This window comes from Anomaloglossus baeobatrachus, chromosome 10, assembly GCF_048569485.1.
Source record: "Anomaloglossus baeobatrachus isolate aAnoBae1 chromosome 10, aAnoBae1.hap1, whole genome shotgun sequence".
Lineage (NCBI taxonomy): Eukaryota > Metazoa > Chordata > Amphibia > Anura > Aromobatidae > Anomaloglossus > Anomaloglossus baeobatrachus.
In genome coordinates, this window is record NC_134362.1 from 27219066 (window position 1) to 27242176 (window position 23111).

At 46.4% G+C, this 23111-nt stretch overlaps 1 long non-coding RNA gene across 2 annotated transcripts; it reads right to left on the bottom strand.

Annotated features, from left to right (window-relative positions):
* Positions 1–5357: 5357 nt before the first annotated feature.
* Positions 5358–22450, bottom strand: LOC142255364 (uncharacterized). 2 transcript variants are annotated; one of them, XR_012727413.1, is made up of 4 exons: positions 22319–22450; positions 21021–21130; positions 19844–20129; positions 5358–5962 (listed from the first exon to the last, which is right to left on the bottom strand). It is a non-coding gene; the product is annotated as an uncharacterized LOC142255364 (long non-coding RNA). The 2 variants fall into 2 exon arrangements; XR_012727414.1 differs by lacking the exon at positions 19844–20129.
* Positions 22451–23111: the final 661 nt, after the last annotated feature.

The following is a 23111-nucleotide window of genomic DNA, read 5'->3' on the forward strand; positions in this document are numbered from 1 at the left end:
AAGCCATAACTGTTTTTATTTTTCTGTCACTATAGCCATATGAGAGCTTACTTTTTGCAGGACGTGTTGTACTTTTGAATTACATAATTCATTTTCTCATATAGTGTACTGGAAAATGGGAAAAAAAACTCAAAGTGCGGTGAAATTTCACAATGTGGTTTTTGTTTGTTTTTTATTTTTTTCATCATGTTCACTATATAGTAAAACTGACATGTCAGTATGATACCTCAGGTCGGTACAAGTTCGCAGATACCAAACACGTATACTATTTTACTTTTATCTAAGGTGAAAAAAATGATGTTTTTCAATGATACCATCTTTAGATATATGCAATGTTTGATCGCCTGTTATTGCATTTTAATTCCATGTTGTGGCAACCAAAAAAATGTAATTTTGGCGTTTTGGAATTTTTTTCTCACTACGCCGTGTACCGATCAGATTAATTGACTTTATATTTTGATAGAGTGGACATTTCTGAACGCAGTGATGCCAAATATATCTATTTTTTAAAAAAAATTTAATTGTCTTATTGCTTTATTTTCAATGCGGCAAAAGGAGGGTGATTTGAACTTTTTTTTTTTTTTTTTTACTTATTTTACTAGTCTACTTATGGCACTTTATGACTGTATACTCTGATCGCTTCTGCTAACAATAAATAATAATAATAATCTTTATTTCTATAGTGCCAACATATTCCGCAGCGCTTTACAATTGATGATATTCTAATTTATTGAGATGCACTAGTGCATGTATGTGTGTGTATATATATATATCTATATATCTATATCTATATATATATATATATATATATATATATATATATATATATATATATATAAAAATATGTCTCCCTCTTCCAGTTTCCCTGCCTGCAATACAGGTCAAGATGACACCTCTCTGTCCAGGCAGTGGCTCAGTGGTAGAGCTGCAGTCTCTGGACAATTAGTTATTTTATTTCTAATCCAGGGGAAACCAGAACAGGGGAGAATTTAATTTATGCATTGCACTGAGAGGAGGAGCTGGGACGAGAACAGTGAATAGCAGGACTGAACCCTCAAATTAGGACTGTCCAGCTGAATCTGGGATGCCTGGTAGCTATGGGTCCTGGCTTCAAATAGAAACATCTGCAAGGACGTTTGTATGTTCTCTCCGTGTTTCCATTTATTTCCTCCAGGTTCTCTGGTTTCCTACCACATGCAAAAGATATAATGGCAGGGGATTTAGATTGTGAACCCCAATGGGGACAGTGATGATAATGCTATAGAACATGATGGCGCTATATAAACAATGCATAATAAATGAGTAAACCAGTGCATTAATATATATATATCCCCAAATCATGTATTGACAAATTCAGGAGCTGTCACTGAGGGTCTCACCTTGGGCAGGAGCAGTGCTGTGGTGAGGAGCAGAAGGTGCAGCACAGGAGGAGCCCCCATCTCCAGCTCTCCAGGACTCAATCACCCACTCAGGCTGTAGTGTCCCCCCAGGACATGGCAGTGATGGTGTTTGTGGATTCTGTCATCCAGTTCTTGCGCTCATTCTCGTGCTCTACAGTAATGTGAGATCTGGAGGAGAAAACCCAACTTTTTTGGGTGGAGCAAATTGCAGTGTCAAAATGAAGAGCACATTAACACCTTCAGTCCTGGCTTGCCGACGTCTGAAGGCAAAGGGCTACAGTGTGAAATGTGAGTAAAGGGGGCTTTACACGCTACGACATCGCTAATGCAAAGTCGTTGGGGTCACGGAATTTGTGACGCACATCCGGCCGCATTAGCGATGCCGTTGCGTGTGACACCTATGAGCGATTTTTGCATCGTCGCAAAAACGTGCAAAATCGCTCATCGGTGACATGGGGGTCCAGTCTCAAATATCGTTATTGCAGCAGTAACGAAGTTGTTCGTCGTTCCTGCGGCAGCACACATCGCTCCGTGTGACACCGCAGGAACGAGGAAGCTCTCCTTACCTGCCTCCCGGCCACTATGCGGAAGGAAGGAGGTGGGCGGGATGTTACCTCCCGCTCATCTCCGCTCCTCCGCTTCTATTGGGCGGCGGTTCAGTGACGCAGCTGTGACGTCGTTGTGACGCTGAACGAACCGCCCCCTTAGAAAGGAGGCGGTTCGCCGGTCACAGCGACGTCGCTAGGCAGGTAAGTATGTGTGACGGGTCCGGGCGATGTTGTGCGGCACGGGCAGCGATTTGCCCGTGTCGCACAACAGATGGGGGCGGGTACCCACACTAGCGATATCGGTACCGATATCGCAGCGTGTAAAGCTTGCTTAAAGAGTCAATACCTTGCCTGCATGTTGTGGTACTGTCACCCTGTATTATGACTATGCGTATATTTAATTAGATGCTGAAATTATCCCTTTAACAGACTGTTTGATCATGCAGATAATTTAATGCAATCAACCCTGCCTAAATGGCTTTTTTGAAACACTGCAGCCCTACCCCATAAACTCTGAAATCACTAACAAGCATAGTTAGCAGAGGTATTAGAATTATCCCTTTTAAAATGGTGGAGGGTTTTTTTTGTCCGGCAGCAGGTAATTCAATGCAATCAACCCTGCCTAAATACCTTATTTTAAACACGCTGTACTCTACTCTAAAAACTCAGCTTGCACTAACAATGACAGATAGCAGAGGTATTAGAATTATCCCTTAAATTGGTGGTTTGTTTGGTCTTGAAGAAGATCATTTAATGCAATCAACCATGCCTAAATGGCTTTTTTTTTAAATACGGTATACCCTGCTCCAGAATCTCACCCTACACTATGCTCAGTTTGCAGTGGTCTTTTGATTCAGGCCTGAAAAGGGCTGTTTGTCTAATCTTCCAGCAGGTCCTGGCATGCACTAACATTGTCCCTTCTCCAACAGCAGCTCTCCCTATGCTCTCTCCGGATCAAATGCACCTAAGATGACATTGGCGGGTCTTCTATAGATTCAATGACGCAATTTGGCCAGCCAGTCACAATAATGCCAGTAGCAAAGATAGCAACAATATTATCATGATTGGCAAGCAATCCCAGCTTGTTTAGTTGCAGAAAATCAGGCGCCAAACATATGGGACAGGGGACTGAAATCTCGCGAGGCGAGGAGCAAAATACTTATTGAGTAACGAATATCTTGAATATCATACTATAGTGCCGAGTATATTCTCTAATCACTAATCAACATGTAACCTAAGACAAGAATAATACTTTGGACAATCCTTGTTTGTTAAAACGGTTCTGTGATCACGTCTATGGCTTCCCCTGTGTCAAGTAGTTCAATATACCCCTCTAACCATAGTACATGTAAATACCTATGCCCAGCAAACTGGTTGATACACCATTCATACCCAATACCTGGGGCAAAGGCCCTGTTTCCTCTTCCCCAGCTACATCTCTGCTACGATTGGTTGAAAGAAAGGATTGCTCCCGCTAGATCATCTGTGGAGGGAATCCAGCAGCAAGTCTTCATTTTCCCTGCAGCAGCACCACAGGAGAAATGGAGTATTACACATTTCCCTATGAAATCAGTAGGATGTGTGGAGTCCTCAAAAGCAACGCTCTTTTTGTAGCAACTTTCTGCTGTAGTTAATTAGCTAATAAATGGGGGTTCACTTCTTTTTTAACCCAAAGTTTCAAAATGGGATATATGATTTTATTTTTTAATAAAATTGGACCAGACAATCCTTTTAAGGTGCATCTATAAGGACATACAATTTTTTTTTGTGTGGACTTTCCTATACCGTGAAGGAAGGTGACGGTATGAGATATACTTCGGAGAATGTGCCTGATCAGGTCCTATGATATCCCTCAGGTAGGGCAATTAGATTTCTGAGAATGCATCATTTCAAAGTCCTACAAACTATTCATGACACTGAGTTATAGTGGGGTGTGGAGAAGGGTGGTGTAAAAATAGCTAGTTTGGTGAGTACGAGACATTTGCGTCAGAAAGATAGCAGTACCAGGAATGTATGTGGACAGAATGCAGTTAGACTCTCTCGTGTTTCCAGTGTCTTTGGTGCAGTAATTATAATACCTTTGCTAGAGCTGGTTGTTTCATACAGCACATTATTCATAGGTGAAAGGGGTATGCAAATTTTTTTTTTTTTTTTTTTTGCCAGAGGATGCAGATTTGGTGCAAGAATATGGTGTATAAATTTCAGCACCAAATCTACATCTCTTGGCAAAAAAATCCCCACACAAACTGTTTTGACGATGTTTCGGTTCGGTTTTCTGCCACATGTAAATGTGGTGCAAAAATCTGGTGCAGACATTTTAGCATCAAATTTGCATCTCCTGGCCGAAAACTACACCAAACGGCGTCAATCTGTTTTTGTGCATTTTTTTTTTTTTTTTTTGCCAAAAGATGCAGATTTGATACTGAAATTTATACACCATATTCCTGCACCAAATCTGCATCTTCTGACAAAAAATTGCATCACTATCGCATCAAAACCAAATCATGTCTTGATACATTTTTTGCCAGAAGATGCAGATTAGGTGCAGAAGTATGGTGTATAAATTTCAGCACCAAATCTGCTATGATGGCGAAACGTGCGTCGGTGGTCCCAACGGTAATTATTCATGATATCTCTGCTTATTCAACTATTTGCATGCACTATGAGGTCCATTGGTATTTGTGTTCATTAATGCTTTTATGCACTGTGAGATCTTTGGGCATTCAACCCATGATCTATCCAACACGTCTATTGTATATAGCTGCTTTTTTCAACTAGCTGACTCTACTGCCATCTACTGATTACTCTTGGTTAATGCAACTTATATTGGCAAAATTTTTCATAATAATTTTTCCTTTTTAGTGTGGGCATTATTTATATATTTTTGGTATTTGAAATTGTTATTGTGTTATATATACTGTTTAAGTGAAGTGTTATTTTAAGCAAATACCATATAGTATTTTGGTGCTGACCTCTTCTTGATATTTCTGATCAAAACATTTTTTGGGTCATGTATACATCTATTTTCATGTAATATTGAATGAAGTGTATGTAAAGATGATATTTAGTTATATATTGTGATATTTATTACCACATAGTGCTTTTTTCTGTATTAATCCCCTCTATTTTTATGTATTGGTTTTATTATTATTATTAATAATAATAATAATAATAATAATAATAATAATAATAATAATAATAATAAAAAATAAAGAATTTGATTTTTATTTTTGTAGTATGGAGTTTTTTATTTTATAGGTTTTGGAACTACCTTGTGAAAGATACCCATCTTTATAATTTTTGACAGGTTTGTTGGATTATTGGTTAGCAAAAATAGCAACATCCAATTTTTTCTTTATTGTTCACAGCTGCCTTCAGTAAACTTTATTAGCATATGAACAGTACACAGAACACAGACACAGACTTTTTTTTTTTTTTAAATCCGTGTAAAACTCCGAGACCCACACACCTGGTGTCCCGGTTCAAGCCCCGAATTTTACCATTTGCTCATCCCTAATGGCTACCTCTACCCCAGCCATTAATGAATACAAAAACGCCAATATTGATATAGAGGTTGAAAATGTAAGGTACTTAGCCAGCTTTTTTTTTTTATCAAAAAGTGCAAAAACTATTAATTTAAAGTACATTAGTTTAATGCTAAAGGTTTGCAGGTTCTTTTTTGTAGTATATATTAGGGGGGAATATTTAGAATGGTCTGAGCAGGATGGAGAACCTAAAAAACTGAGTTCAATCTGAGAAGTAGTCGCCTATGAGTCACGGTCTGCAGTGTGCATGTGTAGCACCAGTCAATGTACGGCGGTAATATTGGTCTTTTCTGCACTTGGGCATATGAGGCTTCAGTTCCTCCACTTATTTGGGGTCGAGAGGTCCGCAAGTCTTTGTGTCATCACCTCCATGAACATCTTTGCTTGAAGATATAGGTGACATAAGTTTTAGCTTCTTCTTTAAAATTTCTGTATGCTTTAGATAAAATCTCCAGAAGTGGACGGTCACCTAAAAAAAAAATAAAAAATAAATGAAGAGTTAAGATTTAGAAGACACTATAAAAATATTGGCGGCTTCGCTTGTGGAAAATATGTTAAATACTGTAGTTGGTCACGATTGCTAAGGTTACATTTTACGTTTCACCCTGAAGTTAACATCTTCAGAGTTTAAAATTAGTTTTTTTCAACTTATTTTTTTTTTTTGTTGGTTTGGTGTTTTAACAGGTGTTTTATTTTACAAATTTGTCGTAACACTGAGGCAAACAAAAACGTTTCCTTAGTATTTATGTTTAATCTCTTTTTTTATTGAAAAATTAAGGTTGGTTACAATAAGCAGGGCTGCAGACGAAGGCAAACCCCCAAATAGAGACAAAACAAAAAAAAACAAACCAAGAATGCAATGAAACATGAAAGGCTTTGCATGGTTGCAGCCATATACAGTTTGTTACAATAAAGAACATTTAAGAACATTTATATCATTCTGTCTTGAACCATTATAAAAGTATAAAATCCATAAACTATACCATAAACAGCAAATATTTACCATTCATACCATAGAGGCACATAATGGTCAGTCGAAGGAAAAGAAATAAAGAGAGAAAGAAAGAGGGAAGTAGACAAAGTGAATGATGACGGGGAAAAGGATCATGGGGAAGGGCAAGAAAGGGCCGGGAATAACTAGCAGGAAAAATCTAGGTAGAGTCTCAACTCGCCCCAAAGAGGGACCTGAAGTCAGGAGAATCCAAAAAAATGACCCAGGGACTCCAGATCTTAATAAATTTTTCAGTAGCGTCCTGAATTTCAGCAGTGAGACTCTCCATTCTGTAAAGGGAGGCCATCTCCTCAAGCCACTCATCCAAGGCGGGGGCATGGGTGGACCTCCAGTGTCTGGGGATCACGGCTCGGGCAGCCGCTAGGCAAAACCGCAATAGTCCCATTTTCTGAGATTTAACAGACCCCAGTAGTATAGATAAGAGAGCGATTTGTGGAGAACCAGAGAGGGCCTCCCCACTAATGCTATTGTATGCCGAGAAGACCCCACTCCAAAAAGGCTTAATGAGGCTACAGCTCCACCATATATGCAACATATCCCCCCTCTCGTGATTACACCGCCAACATCTGTCTGACACTGAAGGGAAGATTGCGTGTAGGGCATGAGGGCAGCGGTACCAGTGGGTGAGAATTTTATAACCCTTTTCCTGGACCGAACAAGCCCTAGAGAATTTGTGAGTGAAAAGAAAAGCAGTCCTCCATTCCTCAACCCGGATAGTCACGCCCAAGTCTGTACTCCATACCCCCAAAAATTTGAGCTCGTCCACATCCCCCTTCTGGATCAAAAGGTTATAGATAAGGGACAGGGTATGTCCCGGAGCCTCTTCCAAAAGAAAGAGCTTTTCAAACGAGGAGGGGGGGGAAGCATAAAGTGCCTCCCAGCCTGATCCGGTCAAGAAAGACCTGATCTGGAAGTATTCAAACCAGGGTATGGCCCCTCCCAAGGCAGAGGCAGAGAGCAAGTCGTATGTGGGCAATGGGGATCCCTGAAGTATGTGAAAGAAGCGCACGTCCCCACTCCTCCTCCGGCACAGGAAAACATCGGCCCCAACTGCCGGGGCAAAATCTGGGTTTGAAAAGATAGGGGAGAGGGGACCGCACCCCCTGGACAGACGACCCCTTTTGGTTTCTAAATCCCACGTCCTCAATGTCGCCCTCAAGAGATCAGCCTCAGAGAGAGGCTGGCCCCTGGAGCCCGAGCTAATCCAAGGGAGGTAAAGCAAGGGGATCTTGTGGTCCATTTCTACTAGGCTTACCCACTGTTTTGTGGCCCCATGATATTGCCAATCTAGTAATCGCATCAGTAGAGCCGCTTTATGATAGAATTTAAGGTTGGGCAATCCAGCCCCCCCCTGGCTTTTAAGTCTGCAAAGGGTAGTGAAGCCTATCCTCGGGAGCTTACCTCCCCACACGAAGCGCGTGATAACTGAATGCAGGCTGGAGAAAAAGGCCGCAGGAGGAACCAAGGGGACCGTCTGGAACAAGTACAAAAAGCGAGGCAAAACGTCCATTTTGATAACATTTATTCGTCCAAACCAGGATAGTCTTTTACTATTGTATGAGGTAAGATCCTTTCTTGTCCTGTTCAGAAGGGAAAGGTAGTTAAGCTGATATAGTTTTGAGAGATCCATGGGGACTGTTATCCCTAAGTAAGTAATGACGGAGTCCTACGACTTGAAGGGGAAATTTTTCTTGATATGATCCACCTCAGCATCAGGGAGAGATATGTTTAATGCCTCGGATTTGGAGTAATTGACCTTAAAGTTGCTGAGGTGACTGAATTTTTCAAACTCTTGAATAAGCGAGGGGAAGGAAAGGCAAGGCTGTGAAATGAACAGAAGTAGATCATCTGCGTAAAGAGCTGCCTTGCATTCTCCACCCCCCACCCCTATCCCGTGGATACTGGAATTGTTTCTGATGGCCACGGCAAGGTATTCCATAACCAGGACATAAAGTAGGGGGGAAAGGGGGCACCCCTGACGTGTACCATTATGTATTGCAATTGGTGATGAGAGAAACCCATTGACTTTGACCCTGGCAGAGGGATTCCTATAAAGGGAAGAGACCCTTTCAATGAATTTGTCTCCCAGTCCCACCTGCCGCAGAGAGGCCATCACAAACTCCCAGCTGACTCTATCAAAGGCCTTCTCTGCATCAATGGAGAGAATGCACGTAGGGAGACCTCTGGCCTTACCCCGAGTCATAAGAATAAGGGTTTTGTTGGTATTATCCCTGGCCTCACGACCCAATACAAAGCCAACCTGATCAGTGTGAATAATACCGGGAAGAAGTGGAGCCAGTCTATTGGCGAGAGCCTTGGCAAAAATTTTGATGTCAGCATTGATGAGGGAGATGGGTCTGTAGTTAGAGACAGATGAATGATCCTTCCCCGGTTTGGGTAGAACACTAATATGTGCTTCTAGGGACTGGGCGACAAAGGGGGAGTCTCCAGATACAGAGCCAAAAACCCTCGTGAGGAAAGGGACAATTTGGTCACCAAATATCTTATAAAACTTGGAGGTAAATCCGTCCGGACCTGGACTCTTACCATTCGGGGAGGCTTTAATTATGGCGAGGATCTCTTCTGTGGAAAAGTCCTCTTCCAAGGCTACCGCATCCCTTTCAGAGATCTGAGGGAGTGCAGTTTGCTGCACATATTCGTTAACTTTACGCTGGAAAGATTGTGGCGGCATATCTCTAAACTGCCCCTTCAAATTATAGAGGTCATCATAGAATGAACGGAACAGGTTTGCAATTTGGATGGGATCTTGGGTCGGGGCCCCCCCCCGGTCTGGATTTTTGGAACATGGCCAATAGCATTTCTGGGGTGCAGATAACGAGCCAAGGCTCTCCTACACTTGTCTGAATGCTCATATAAATATCGACTTAACTTGGCCCTTTGTCTCCTGTACCTTTGATCGAGAAGGTCCCTCAGCCCCTCCCTAGCCTTTGTGAGGTCCGCATAAACCAAGGCGGAAAGGGATTGCTTGTGTGCGGCTTCCAAAGAGGCAATCTGCTGTAGGAGCTCTGTGATAAGGGAAGACCTCTCCTTCTTCAATCTAGAGCCATGTTTAATTAATAAACCTCGAACTACACACTTTAGCGCCTCCCACTGTGTCGGAAGAGGAGTCGGCTCACTGGCATGATTTTCCAAGAATTCAGATATGTGGCTCCGTATTTCACTACATCACAATTGATCATTAAGCAAATTTTCATTGAGGCGCCAACTCCATGGGCGCTGTGAGCTATTTGGAGGGGTGAAGTGAGCAAAGACCGGGGCGTGATCGGAGAGAGAAAGGTTCCCAATAGACGCTCCAACCTGCCACGTCAGGACATGTTGGCTCAGGAGGATCATGTCGAGGCGGCTATATGATGAATGAGCTGGGGAGTAGTAGGAGTAATCTTTTGTGGTGGGGTATAGGGCACGCCATATATCCACCAACTGCATATTTTGAATGTCACGTTTAAGGGCCTTAAGTTTTCTGCGTGGTATAAAATGACGCCCTGACGAGGTGTCTATGTCTGGGTCCAGTGTGAGGTTAAAGTCTCCACCAGCTACTAACACGCCCTCAGAAAATTCAGCCAGACGGGACAGAATAGAGGCGCAGGCCCGAGAGGGATCCCTGTTGGGGAGATACCAGTTGGCAATTGTATATACGGTGGAGCCAATGCATAATTTCAGAAAAAGAAACCTACCTCCAGGGTCGGCCAAGGAATCCACAATCGTGTGGGTCAAAGACCTGTGAAGGGTAATAGAGACCCCCCCCAGACCTGGAAGCCGGGTTGGGGCTGTGGAACCAGGAGGTGTAGTTCCTGTCCTTCAGTGCAGGGAGATGGCCTTCCTTGAAGTGAGTCTCCTGCAACATAAGTATGTGGATCCATTTTTTGTGCATTTCAAATAAAATTTGCGATCTCTTCCGATGCGAGTTGAGACCCCTGGTGTTGTGAGAGGCAACATTAATCTGCGCCATTGCTCCACGATATGAGGTATTTAGTCTAGGGATGGGGGAGGCAAGGAGGGTGGGAGAGAGAAAAGAGGGATGAGAGAGGAAAGGGAGGGAGCTAGGATTGAAAGGAGGAAGAGAGAGCAGGAAACAAACAAAGGGAAAGAAGGAAGGATTAGAGGTTAAATGAGAGGAGGATCGAGGAAGTAGAGATAGAGTAGAACACTAAAAAGATGTGGACTAATGGGCTCAGTCCACTAGCTGGGATAAAGAAGTTAAACATCCTAAAGACGTTGGACCCCTGTGGGGGGCTAGGCTTTCTACCAAGGGGAGAGGGGCCCCCCTTGCTGCCCCGGATTAAGGTGATCAATACAGAAGTGAAAGCCCACTAGCCATGGTCCAGAAGCAGAATTGAGAGAGAAAGCATAGAGAAAGGGAGAATCAGGAGAAAGACAGACATCTTGTCAAGCTTTGAATCTGGGTCCCCAAGTTTATGGGCCAGGGGGACCTCAAGGTGGACTCCCCGGGCTCATACTGCATAAGAGTCTCCACACACCAGCAGAGCATACAGCCTAAAAGAAAAAGTTAAATCGACATCAGTGAAAATCAGGCAAATGTAGAACGCCACAACCTCAATTGGCAAAACTGTAAAATGAAAAGTCCCTGAGATAGAACACCCCCCCCCCCCATAACTCAGGAAAACAACCAGATTTATACGGAACCGAGAAGCAGGGATTCTTTTGACGAAAGTTCATCTATCTCATTGACGGCGGTCTCTGGAACGATGTCGCCGCGGGCCTCCCTCGGGCTCCAGAGGGATGCCCAGCCAGTCCATGATCTCAATCCGCGGGATGCGGAGGGCCGCTGTGAAGGAATCAATGTCCCAAGGGGAACGAAGAATATGCATTTGGCCGTCATGTTGTACCTGCAGGTGGAACGGGAATCCCCAGCTGTAAGTGAGGTTGTGTGCCCTAAGCAGATCCAGAAGTGGTCTTAGGGCTCGTCTCCTCTGAAGTGTGAGGCGGGATAGGTCCGGCAGGATCTGGAGCTTGACCTTTTGGAAGAGAGCTGAGGCGCCGTCTCTGAGCTTTTGCTGGATGGCCTCTTTTTGCACGTAGTGATGGATCCTGCAAATGACGTCCTGGGGACGGTTAGGGTCAGACGATCTGGGCCCCAAAGCTCTGTGAGCCCTATCCAGCTCTATCTCATTAGCAGGGGGAGCATCCAGAATTTTGTTAAACACCCATTGTAGAACCTGTGGGAGATCTCTGGAGTCTACCTCCTCAGGAAGGCCTCGGATTCTGAGGTTATTGCGGCGGCCCCGATTCTCGGCATCATCTAATGCTTCTGTGAGATAATGTATTTGCTGAGCGTGCGAATCTAGACTTTGCTGGTGAGAGAAAACGTCACTCTGGATGGATTGTATTTTATTGGCTTGAGACTGGACCTGGCTATCAATTTTCTGCACATTGGCGCGTAAAGTAGAGAGTTCTGCACGGTACGCTTTTTCAAGCCTTGCTACAATCATGTCCATGTCTTCCCTTGAGGGGATGGTATTGATGCGGGCTCGGAGGTATTTTAATTCGGACAGGACTTCCATCCCCTGGGAAGTCAAGACAGGTGAGGCACATGAATTATCAGCATCAGTACAGCTTGCTGTGGGTGCTAGGGCTGCAGGCCTGGTGTAAGTGGTTGCCCCCTGCTGCTGATTCCCGATACTCTGCACTGGAGGGGGAGGGGGCACAGCAGGGCTATTTATCAGGATCATTTCCCCAAGACTCTCACCCTCCCATCCCCCACTGGTACCTTGTGCTTCTGAGTCCAGGATAAGTGGGGTAGACGCTGCTAAACTGCTTTGAGCCTGGATAGCAATACACAGTAAAGGGCCAGGAGAGAGGTGGAGGAGGGGAACAGTAGCAGGAGCTGGTGTTTGCTGTTTGTCCCGAGGCTGTGCAGTGTCCTGTCCATTATCAAAACTCCCCAGGGGGCTGTTACATGTCTGCTGGGGCTGTGGATCTCTGAGGCCCCCTCCTGGAGTACTGATCTCATCCTCGCTGCAAGGGGGAGGAGGGGGAAGGAGGATCACTGGAGCTGACAGGTTTATACCTTCTCCAAGGGCTGCATTCCCGTGCTGGGTGTCCAAGGAGGACAGAGACTGGGGTATACCTGAACCTCCTACTGTGTCTCCTGACCGAGCGGATCCCCTGGTGGAAATTCCCTCGCTGCGGGACCGCAGGTGGCAATCAGTGGACCTGCTGCGGGTCTGTGGAGCCTCACCCAGGCTGTATGCTGCCTTGTGGCTGTGAAGGCTGGCAGCCATATTTGGTGGAGCTTGTCTGGAGGAAGCTTCTGAGGCCCTGGGGAACAAACGTTGTATGCCACTGCTAGCTGTCTGAGCTTCAGAGGACCGATGCCTGACCGATCTCCCTCTCTTTCTGTGGCTCATATTCTAGGGCCAGGAACCTGGGGTGCTGTATAGTCGGCTGTTATCCAGAGCAGGTTAGTTAGCTGAGATGAAGTGTGTCTTCACTCCTCCATAGCCAGGCCACGCCCTCTTTCCTTAGTATTTATGACCCTTTAGTCATCACCTCACACTGACCAGAGATCTAATAGGGGAATATATATTATATACAGTATATCAGAAAATGTCTCCTGAAGGATCTCAAGACTGCCTCACAGTCAGACTGTTCTTGTTGTCCATAGCAACCAATCGGAGCTCAGCTTTCACTTTACCTCAGCAGCTTCAATGCTAAAAGCTTCAATCTAGTTGCTACCAAAACGGTCTTATGCGGGCGTCACACGGTACGATCTATCGTGCGATCACACGAGCGATCGCACCCGCCCCCGTCGTTTGTGCGTCACGGGCAAATTGCTGCCCGTGTCGCACAAAGTCGTTAAACCGCCGTCACACGTACTTACCTGCAGAGCGACCTCGCTGTGGGCGACAAACATCCTCTTCCTGAAGGGGGAGGGATGCTTGGCATCACAGCGACGTCACACAGCCGTCGACCAATAGAAGCAGAGGGTGAGAGATGAGCGGGACGTAAACATCCCGCCCACCTCCTTCCTTCCGCATAGCCGACGGGTGCCGCGGGACGCAGGTAAGCTGTGTTCATTGTTCCCTGGGTGTCACACGGAGTGATGTGTGCTACCCCGGGTACGATGAACAACCGGCGCCATAAAAAATAAACAATTTTTTTTAAAAATAAGCGACGTGTACACAACTTACGGTTTGTGACCGATTCTGCGTCGCTCAGAGGTGTCACACGAGACAACGTCATGAACGATGCCGGATGTGCGTCACGAAAACCGTGACCCCGACGATGCATCGCACGATAGATCGTCTCGTGTGACGCCCGCATTAGTGTGAAGCAATTCTCATAAATGAGGCCCTAGTTACTTCTGCACTGGTTTTTGATGGCAGTGTTATTGTTACAGACGTTAGAGCGAGTTATCAGGTTGCCCCCACCTTAGCGACTATATGGTTGCTGACCCATTAAGAGCCTCTGCTTTAATTCCTTAACACCTTTTTGGCAAAAACTGTGGTTTTGCATTCAATACGGAGACACCCATTTTCTCGCTTATTTCTATAGAGCCTGAATTCGGGGGAGCCAAATCTCGTCAAGTGGGCCAGATTTCAAGTTCTAAAGTTTGCAGTATTGTTAGTGTGGTGTTAAAGACTGGCAGTGCAAAATTTCACTGAAATTGAATAAAAACTGTGGTGTTGTATTCAACAAACAGCTCCACAGAGATTTTCTGATAAATTTTATATATATATATATATATATATATATATATATATATATATATCTTAATTTTTGCCGGAGATATATATATATATCTAATATATAAAGCTGAATGTGTGTGTGTGTATGTCCGGGATTGGCATCTGCACCGTCGCAGCTACAGCCACAAAATTTTGCACACTCACACGTCTGGACCCCGAGAGCGTCATAGGCTATGTTTTGAGGGGAAATTTTAACCCCGTGCTTTACAGTTATTCGCCAAAAAACCTGCCTCCATTAAAGCGAATGGAGCTGGGAGTCACAATGCAGCCAGAACTTCAGAAGAATGCGCAGCCACGCCCTTATGGAATGTTGGCGTGTCACAATGCAGCCAGGGAAAGAGACACAGACAGGGAAAGAGGCAGACACAGACAGGGTAAGAAACAGACATAGACAGGGTAAGAGACAGACACAAAGAGACAGACACAGCTAAAGAAACAGACTAACAGGGAAAGAGACAGACACAGACAAAGAGACAGACACAGGGAAACAGTCAGACAGGGAAAGAAAGGGAAAGAGACAGACAAAGAGACAGACACAGGGAAAGAGACAGAGGGAAAGAGACAGACAGGGAAAGAGACAGACAAGGAAAGAGACAGACAAGGAAAGTGACAGAGATAGATAGACAGACAGGGAAAGAGATAGACAGACGGAAAGAGATTGAGACAGACGGAGAAAGAGACAGTTGTCGCGGGCGGGGAGGAGGGTGTCAGCACACTACGCTCACCCCCTTCTGCTCGGGTCCGGCGGCCGCTGCTCAGTGGTGGCTCGAGCTGTAGGCCGGATCCCGGGGGTTCTCGAGCGGCACTCCTCGCCCGTGAGTGAAAAGGGGTTGGTGTTGTGGGGAAATAAAGTCTATTGTCCGTGACGCCACCCACGGTTGTGGTGATTGAGTGTGCACCACCGCTGCTCTATATGGGAATCCCGGGGATGGTGAGGCGGAGCAGCCAGTTGTTGTGTTGTCCCTCCGTGGGTAGGGGTTGGTGATCCCGGGGCCCAGTGAGGTGCAGGGGCGCAGGGGCAGCGCTGTGCCTTGCGGCACTGAGGTACTCACTCAGCCAGTAAACACGACACAGTTCTCGGTAAACAAACGGCTGGTTGGACGGGTCCCTCGGACGGTTCACGGTGCTGCGGTTCCCTGCAGTTAGCGGTGACGGTCTCTTCCCTGCACCTTTGAAATGTCTGTTTGGTAGCGATGGATTCCCACCGGTTACCCGCTCCCCGACTACAATCTGGGCCGGAGGAGCTCCACACTTTGCCCGCAGGCGCCGGCCCTGGGAAACTGGTGCCTTGGCGGTGGCGGTGTTTCCCCGTAGTGGTTGGACCTTTGCCGTCAATCAGGACTTGCTTGTTGGGAGACAGACGTCCCCTTCACTAACGGATTTGGCAATTTACGGCGACTCCAAGCCTTGCCGGGATCCGAAAGGCCCCTGCCCTGGTGCTGACTGCCCTTTGTATACTGCTCCAGACCCCCGGGCACACAGCCTCCGTGGTCCTTCCAGCAACCTCCAGACAGTCCCACTGCAGACCTTCACCGCCGTCTGCTGACCTTGCTGACTCCGTCTGGGCACACAGCCACAGACCAACTTCAGACTTTCTGTCACTTCCACTGATGTTTCACTTCACTCTAGCTCCCTCCTGAGCTACACTCTTCTCCTTCCACTTCCTCCTCCAAACTCTATCTGCCTGGTTCTTCCTGCCTCCAGGGCTGTGAACTCCTAGGTGGGCGGACACCAACCGCCTGGCTCCACCCCCTGGTGTGAACACCAGCCCCTGGAGGAAGGCAACAAGGATTTGTAGGTTAGCTGGTGCACCTGCAGGGAATGTGGGGTGTGTGTGGTGTTGTGACCTGTGACCCCTGGCTTGCCCAGGGCGTCAAATTCCCCCTTAGCAAAACGCAGACCGTCCTCGGGCTGCCCGTCCAACACCGGTTTTATTTTCCTTTTTCTTTTCTGTGAGCATAAAAGGGTATAACATGGTAAACGGTAAAATACATTTTTAATAATAACTCTTCCCAAAACGGGAGGCACATTTCTTTAACGTTGCAAACGGTTTACGGTTACGGTTTCTGCTCTCTCCCACCCAAGCAACCTGGCCCTGATGCTGCCCCTAAAGCCCAGGCAGCACCCCTTGACCCACAGTCCAGCACACGGTACCCGAGCGGGATCTGTCCTTCCCCTCCAGAGGGTAGCCACCGGTTCCTTTGGTGGCTGGGCCCCAGCCTGCTCCGCTGAGGGCCCTCCCTCCAACCTGCCTCTCCGGAGGCGGCATTGCGGAAACGGTAACGGCAAACAACATATTTACAAGCCACTTAACATTTGTGGTTGCCCTGCAAGTTCACGGGCTTGTCCATGGATAGTTCCCATGCAAAAACTTTTTAAACGGTCCCCACGGGGACAACGGTGCCGGCTCCGGCCGGTTCAATCACAAAGACAATCTGGTGACTTTCACGGTATCATCATTTTTCATCATCTTTCAAACTTTTAAACAGAAACTCACACAACTTTCTGGTGGTCCCAACGGGGACTGCGCAGCGGCACTCCGCTGCCTTTTGCGGCTCAACAGTCCATTCTCACTCGTGGGGCTCTAGTGCCACCTTCACATGGTGCACCGCTCTGGACCCCAATGGTAGCTCGCTGCAGGCGATCTTCTTCCATATACATGCGGGCATGCACATCCGCTCTACACCCCTCTCGGGCATCGATCTCCCTGCGCAGCTGCTGTTGCCGCCGCTCCCAGCCGGGAGCACCTTCTGCTTGCTCCGGTTCAGGCGGTGTTGGGGACGGACCCAGCCAGAGTCCCTCCGTGTCGGCTACGACCGGCACCTTCAGTAATTAGGGACCCCGCTGTGACATGGCCTCCTCTGCCTCCTGGCAGCTGCATCCCCGCCGTGCCTCCGGTGCATCTTTGCTGACGGGCTCAGCCTTTGGCTTCTTCCATAGAAGCGGTTCAGGGTGGTCATGAGCTTCTGCTGCAGGTCGGTCCGCCGGGGCGGATTGGCAGGGTACCGCTACCGGTGGTGGTAGCGGGCCTAGTGGCGGGGCAGCAGCAGTTAACGCGGGTAGCGGGAGAGGCAGCAGGGTGAACGGGTGTAGGCCGGGCCCCTCAGCCGCAGCGGCCGATCCCTCGGGAATACAGGGACGTGGGTCTCTTACCCGTTCCTCCAAATCTTCCTCCACCTCGCATCTCCACATAGCAGCCACCACTTCAACCATGTCGGCCTCCCACTCCTCCAGGAGGAGCTGCATGCGGACCTGCAGACGGCTGCTTAGCTGGGTGGTCCGGACTTCCACCCACGCCGCCATGCCGGGCGCGGGGACCACGGTGTTGTTGGTCGGACTCAGCATCTTTAGCAGCGGCCTCTTCCAGGAACCAATAAATGGCCGCAGGGTCCTGGCATCCCTGCTTCCACAGCCGCGCTCACATGCGGCCAGCCGCCATTGCGTCCCCCTTAGCTCTTTCCGGCCACTCCCCTCTCGGGGCGGAGTTCTGGCCTTCGCGCCTCTGCTGCTCGAGAAGACGCTCGAGCGGGAACTTTTCGCGCCAAAGATGGCGACTTCTGGAAATTTTCAGCCGGATACCTCCGGCGGTCACAAGGCGCACCTCTACCCAACGGCAGAGCGGTAGGATCCTGTTCGTGACGCCAAGTTGTCGCGGGCGGGGAGGAGGGTGTCAGCACACTACGCTCACCCCCTTCTGCTCGGGTCCGGCGGCCGCTGCTCAGTGGTGGCTCGAGCTGTAGGCCGGATCCCGGGGGTTCTCGAGTGGCACTCCTCGCCCGTGAGTGAAAAGGGGTTGGTGTTGTGGGGAAATAAAGTCTATTGTCCGTGACGCCACCCACGGTTGTGGTGATTGAGTGTGCACCACCGCTGCTCTATATGGGAATCCCGGGGATGGTGAGGCGGAGCAGCCAGTTGTTGTGTTGTCCCTCCGTGGGTAGGGGTTGGTGATCCCGGGGCCCAGTGAGGTGCAGGGGCGCAGGGGCAGCGCTGTGCCTTGCGGCACTGAGGTACTCACTCAGCCAGTAAACACGACACTGTTCTCGGTAAACAAACGGCTGGTTGGACGGGTCCCTCGGACGGTTCACGGTGCTGCGGTTCCCTGCAGTTAGCGGTGACGGTCTCTTCCCTGCACCTTTGAAATGTCTGTTTGGTAGCGATGGATTCCCACCGGTTACCCGCTCCCCGACTACAATCTGGGCCGGAGGAGCTCCACACTTTGCCCGCAGGCGCCGGCCCTGGGAAACTGGTGCCTTGGTGGTGGCGGTGTTTCCCCGTAGTGGTTGGACCTTTGCCGTCAATCAGGACTTGCTTGTTGGGAGACAGACGTCCCCTTCACTAACGGATTTGACAATTTACGGCGACTCCAAGCCTTGCCGGGATCCGAAAGGCCCCTGCCCTGGTGCTGACTGCCCTTTGTATACTGCTCCAGACCCCCGGGCACACAGCCTCCGTGGTCCTTCCAGCAACCTCCAGACAGTCCCACTGCAGACCTTCACCGCCGTCTGCTGACCTTGCTGACTCCGTCTGGGCACACAGCCACAGACCAACTTCAGGCTTTCTGTCACTTCCACTGATGTTTCACTTCACTCTAACTCCCTCCTGAGCTACACTCTTCTCCTTCCACTTCCTCCTCCAAACTCTATCTGCCTGGTTCTTCCTGCCTCCAGGGCTGTGAACTCCTAGGTGGGCGGACACCAACCGCCTGGCTCCACCCCCTGGTGTGAACACCAGCCCCTGGAGGAAGGCAACAAGGATTTGTAGGTTAGCTGGTGTACCTGCAGGGAATGTGGGGTGTGTGTGGTGTTGTGACCTGTGACCCCTGGCTTGCCCAGGGCGTCACACAGAGACAGTCAGAGACAGACAGGGAAAGAGACAGACAGACAGACAAAGAGATAGAGAGAAAGAGAGACAGAGAGATATATACAGAGGGGGAGACAGACAGAGAATGGGAGAGAAACAGAGAGACAGTTACTATCCCGGGTGTTAATACATTCTATTTATACATTCTATACCGGGAATGTTAATACATTCTATTTTGTTAACAACAGTTATTAACCCGGGCGAAGCCGGGGAGTACAGCTAGTATGGGGTCCTGGGTTCTAGTCCCACTAAGGACAGCATCTGCAAGGAGTTTGTATGTTCTCCCCGTGTTTGCGTGGATTTCCTCCGGGTACCCCAGTTTCCTCCCACACTCCAAAAACATACTGATAGGGAATTTAGATTGTGAGCCCCAATGGGGACAGTGCTGCCAATGTATGGAAAGCGCTGTGGAATTAATAGCGCTATATAAGTTGATAAACATTATTATTATTTTATATATATATATATATATATATATATATAGCTCCAGCAAAAATTAAGAGGCCACTTCCAAGTTTTCAGTTTTTCTGATTTTTCTCTTTATTTTTTGAGTAAAATGTAAATTGTTCCTTAATTCTATAAACTACTGACAACGTCTCTGAATTTCCAAACAATAATTTTTGTATTTATTTTCTGAAAATGAGATATGGTTGAAATAACAAAAAAATGCATTGCTTTCAGATCTCAAATAATGTAAAGAAAACAAGTTCATAATCATTTAGAAACAACAATGATAATAATGTTTTACCTCAGGAATAGTTCAGAAATTAATATTTTGTGGAATAACCATGATTTTTAATCCCAGCTTTTATGCGTCTTGGCTGCTTTACAACAGTCTGTCACACTGCTTTTGGGTGACCTTATGCCCCTCCTGGCACAAAGATGTAAGCAGTTCTTCTTTTTTTGATTACATTCCAGAGGTTTTCAATGGGTTTCAGGTCTGGAGATTTGCCTGGCCATGACAGGGTTTTGATGTGGTGATCCTTCCTCCACACATTGTGTGACCTAGCTGTGTGGCATGGCGCATTGTCCTGCTGGAAAAAAACAGTCCTCAGAGTTGGGGAACATTGCCTGAGCAGAAGGAAGCAACTGTTTTTCCAGGATAACCTTGTATGCGGCTTGATTCAAATCTCCTTTGCAAAGATTAATCAGCCCAATTCCAGCCTTGCTGAAGCATTCCCAGATCATCACCGATTCTCCACCAAATTTCACAGTGGGTGCAAGGCACTGTGACTTGTACGCCTCTTCAGGCCTCCGTCCAACCATTAGACAACCAGGTGTTGGGCAAAGCTGAATGTTAGGGAAAGAAAATTCAACAAACATCTTTGCGACGGACATATGAATCAAGCTGCATATGCCTACAAAGAGAAAAATCCGAAAAACTGAAAAATTTGGAATTGGTCTCTTAATTCTTGCCAGAGCTATGTATGTGTATGTGTATATATATATATATATATATATATATATATATATATATATATGTGTGTGTGTGTGTGTCAAACTCTTTCCTGAAGAAAGAATGCTCCCTCATCCTCCATGGAGTATAGCCTCTACGTCTCTATGCGCCATTTGATTTTTTTTTTTAATAAGAACTTGTAACCTCCAGAGTTTTGTCAGTTCTTATCCAGCCAACCTGTACCCCAAGGTTTAGAAGATACGAGAATTTTGCCCTCTTCTGTCAGCCTCTATGTTTTCTAGAATAAAGACCTTAGAGAAACTATAAATAATTCGATGTGATATTAATTTTTTTGGTCACTATAAATAAAACTGGCTACAGGGGAACAGTGAACATCTGAATAATTTTCCATGCCATTACTGATATATCAATGTCCATATACTACTATCGAAAGCATTGCCTCATGTCTAACAATGGTCGACACTGTAAACCACATGTAGTGTATTTATCTGGAGAATTGAGCTCATACCTTTCATCTCTGATTTTATTACAACCACATAATCCAGATTTACTGTTTGTCCGGTAAACCACTGGCTGCAGACAGACTGGTCTGAATGTTATCAGGTTGATCGGGTCAACCTGTGGAAAGATCATAGATAAAAAGTATTCAGTGGATTGAGAATCAATGTAATAAATAACAGTATAATATATACAAAGGGATAGTCTGCCCAAAAGCTTTCCACTAGATAGCTGATAAGTGTTATATTCGTGGAGTTATATTCAAGTTCTAAGATGGCCATAGATCGTTCGGCCGGTAGGTGACTGATCGTTTTGTCCCATACAGCACATGAATGAGCATTTTTGGCATGTCTCAGGTCATCTCTGGGATGTTTACATGGGTCGATAATCAGAAATCAATGTTCTTACGAATACACATTGCCTGCTCATATAAATGGCACTCAAACTAAACATTACAGGATGTAAAGTAAAGATAACGCACAGGGATTAGCAGAATAGGCAGAACAGTAGGAGATTTTATAATTGCAAAAGTGATTGGGGTTAACAATAGATATTTATAAAGGGCATTAGATGTATCAGACAATTCATTTAGTGTTTTGTCACCTTGGCAATTGAAAACGATTTCTAGATACAAATGTTGATAAGAAGCGCTACAGATTTTTTTGCAAATGTTCTTTTTTTAATTATAACATTATTTACCATCCTGATGATACTTTCACCCCCCCACTACTCCTCAACCTCTCCTCTCTGCCAATTCCTTCACTGGCTTCCCATCACCCAACGACTCCAGTTCAAAACCTTAACCATAACATACAAAGCCATCCACAACCTGTCTCCTCCGTCCATCTGTGACCTAGTCTCCCGATACCTACCTGCACCTAACCTCCAATCCTCACAAGATCTCCTTCTCTACTCCCCTCTTATCTTCTCCTCGCACAATTGCATCCAAGATTTCTCCTGTACATCCCCCATATTCTGGAATTCTCTGCCGCAACATATCAGACTCTCGACTACCTTGAAAAGCTTCAAAAGGAACCTAAAGAACCAACTCTTCCACCAAGCCTACAACCTGCCGTAACCCTCAGTCCTCCATAGTGCCGCATGACCATCTCCACCATCACCTACTATATCTCACCGATCTCTTGTAGGCTATGAGTCCTTAAGGGCAGGGTCCTCTCTCCTCCTGTACCTGTCTGTCTCTTGTATTTTTCATGATTATTGTATTTGTCTTTATTATGTATACCCTTTTCACATGTAAAGTGCCATGGAATTAATGGCGCTACAATAATAAATAATAATAATACTCACATGTTTCTTGTGGTTTTTGTCCAGGAGGCTCCAAGAACAGCAACAGACTTCTAATAGTTTAGTGAAAACTTGTCCAGGAACCAAGAATAATATAAAAAATCACAGACAGGTTAGTTATGCAGTAGTTATGTCTGATATAATATAATGAAATAAAGTAATAAGTATTAGACTGATGTACCTTGAAACAGTGGACGGGTGCACTCCAACCGGTCTGATAAGGACTAAAGTACGTTGCAAAGTCTAGAGGATTCTTCTGTTTTTCACCAGGGACCCCTAAAAGGAGGTTTGGACTTATCGGTTTGTATTCCTCAGCGCTCTGAATAAGCTCCGGTAGCAGCAAGCGCTTCAGTGATGTAGCACGGATAGGAAGCTAGACCACAGCCACATATCGGGATCAGGACAGCACGGTACAAGTAATCCAGAGAACAGAGCGGAACCAGTATCACAAATCGAGGATCAAACCGGAGAGATGAACCAGCCAAAAAAATGTAATGGGCGAGGCCAGTGGCGAAATCCGGACACGGACCAAAAGTGTTAAAACAGAAGGCTGAATAATGCAATGTAGGCTAGAGGCTGCGTCCGACAGGGAAATGCAATTTCTAGGGTACGGAGGCCCAAGTCTGTTTAAATAGGCCACTAAAATTAGATTCTCTCACCTATCACTGTAAATGGTGCTCCGCCAGGTGACTTTATTGGCCCAGTTGACACAGCAATGCAATGTATGTTGACAAGATGAAAAGGAGTGGTTTGGAATGGGGAGGGGTATGTAACAAAATGTAGTGGTAGAACAGTT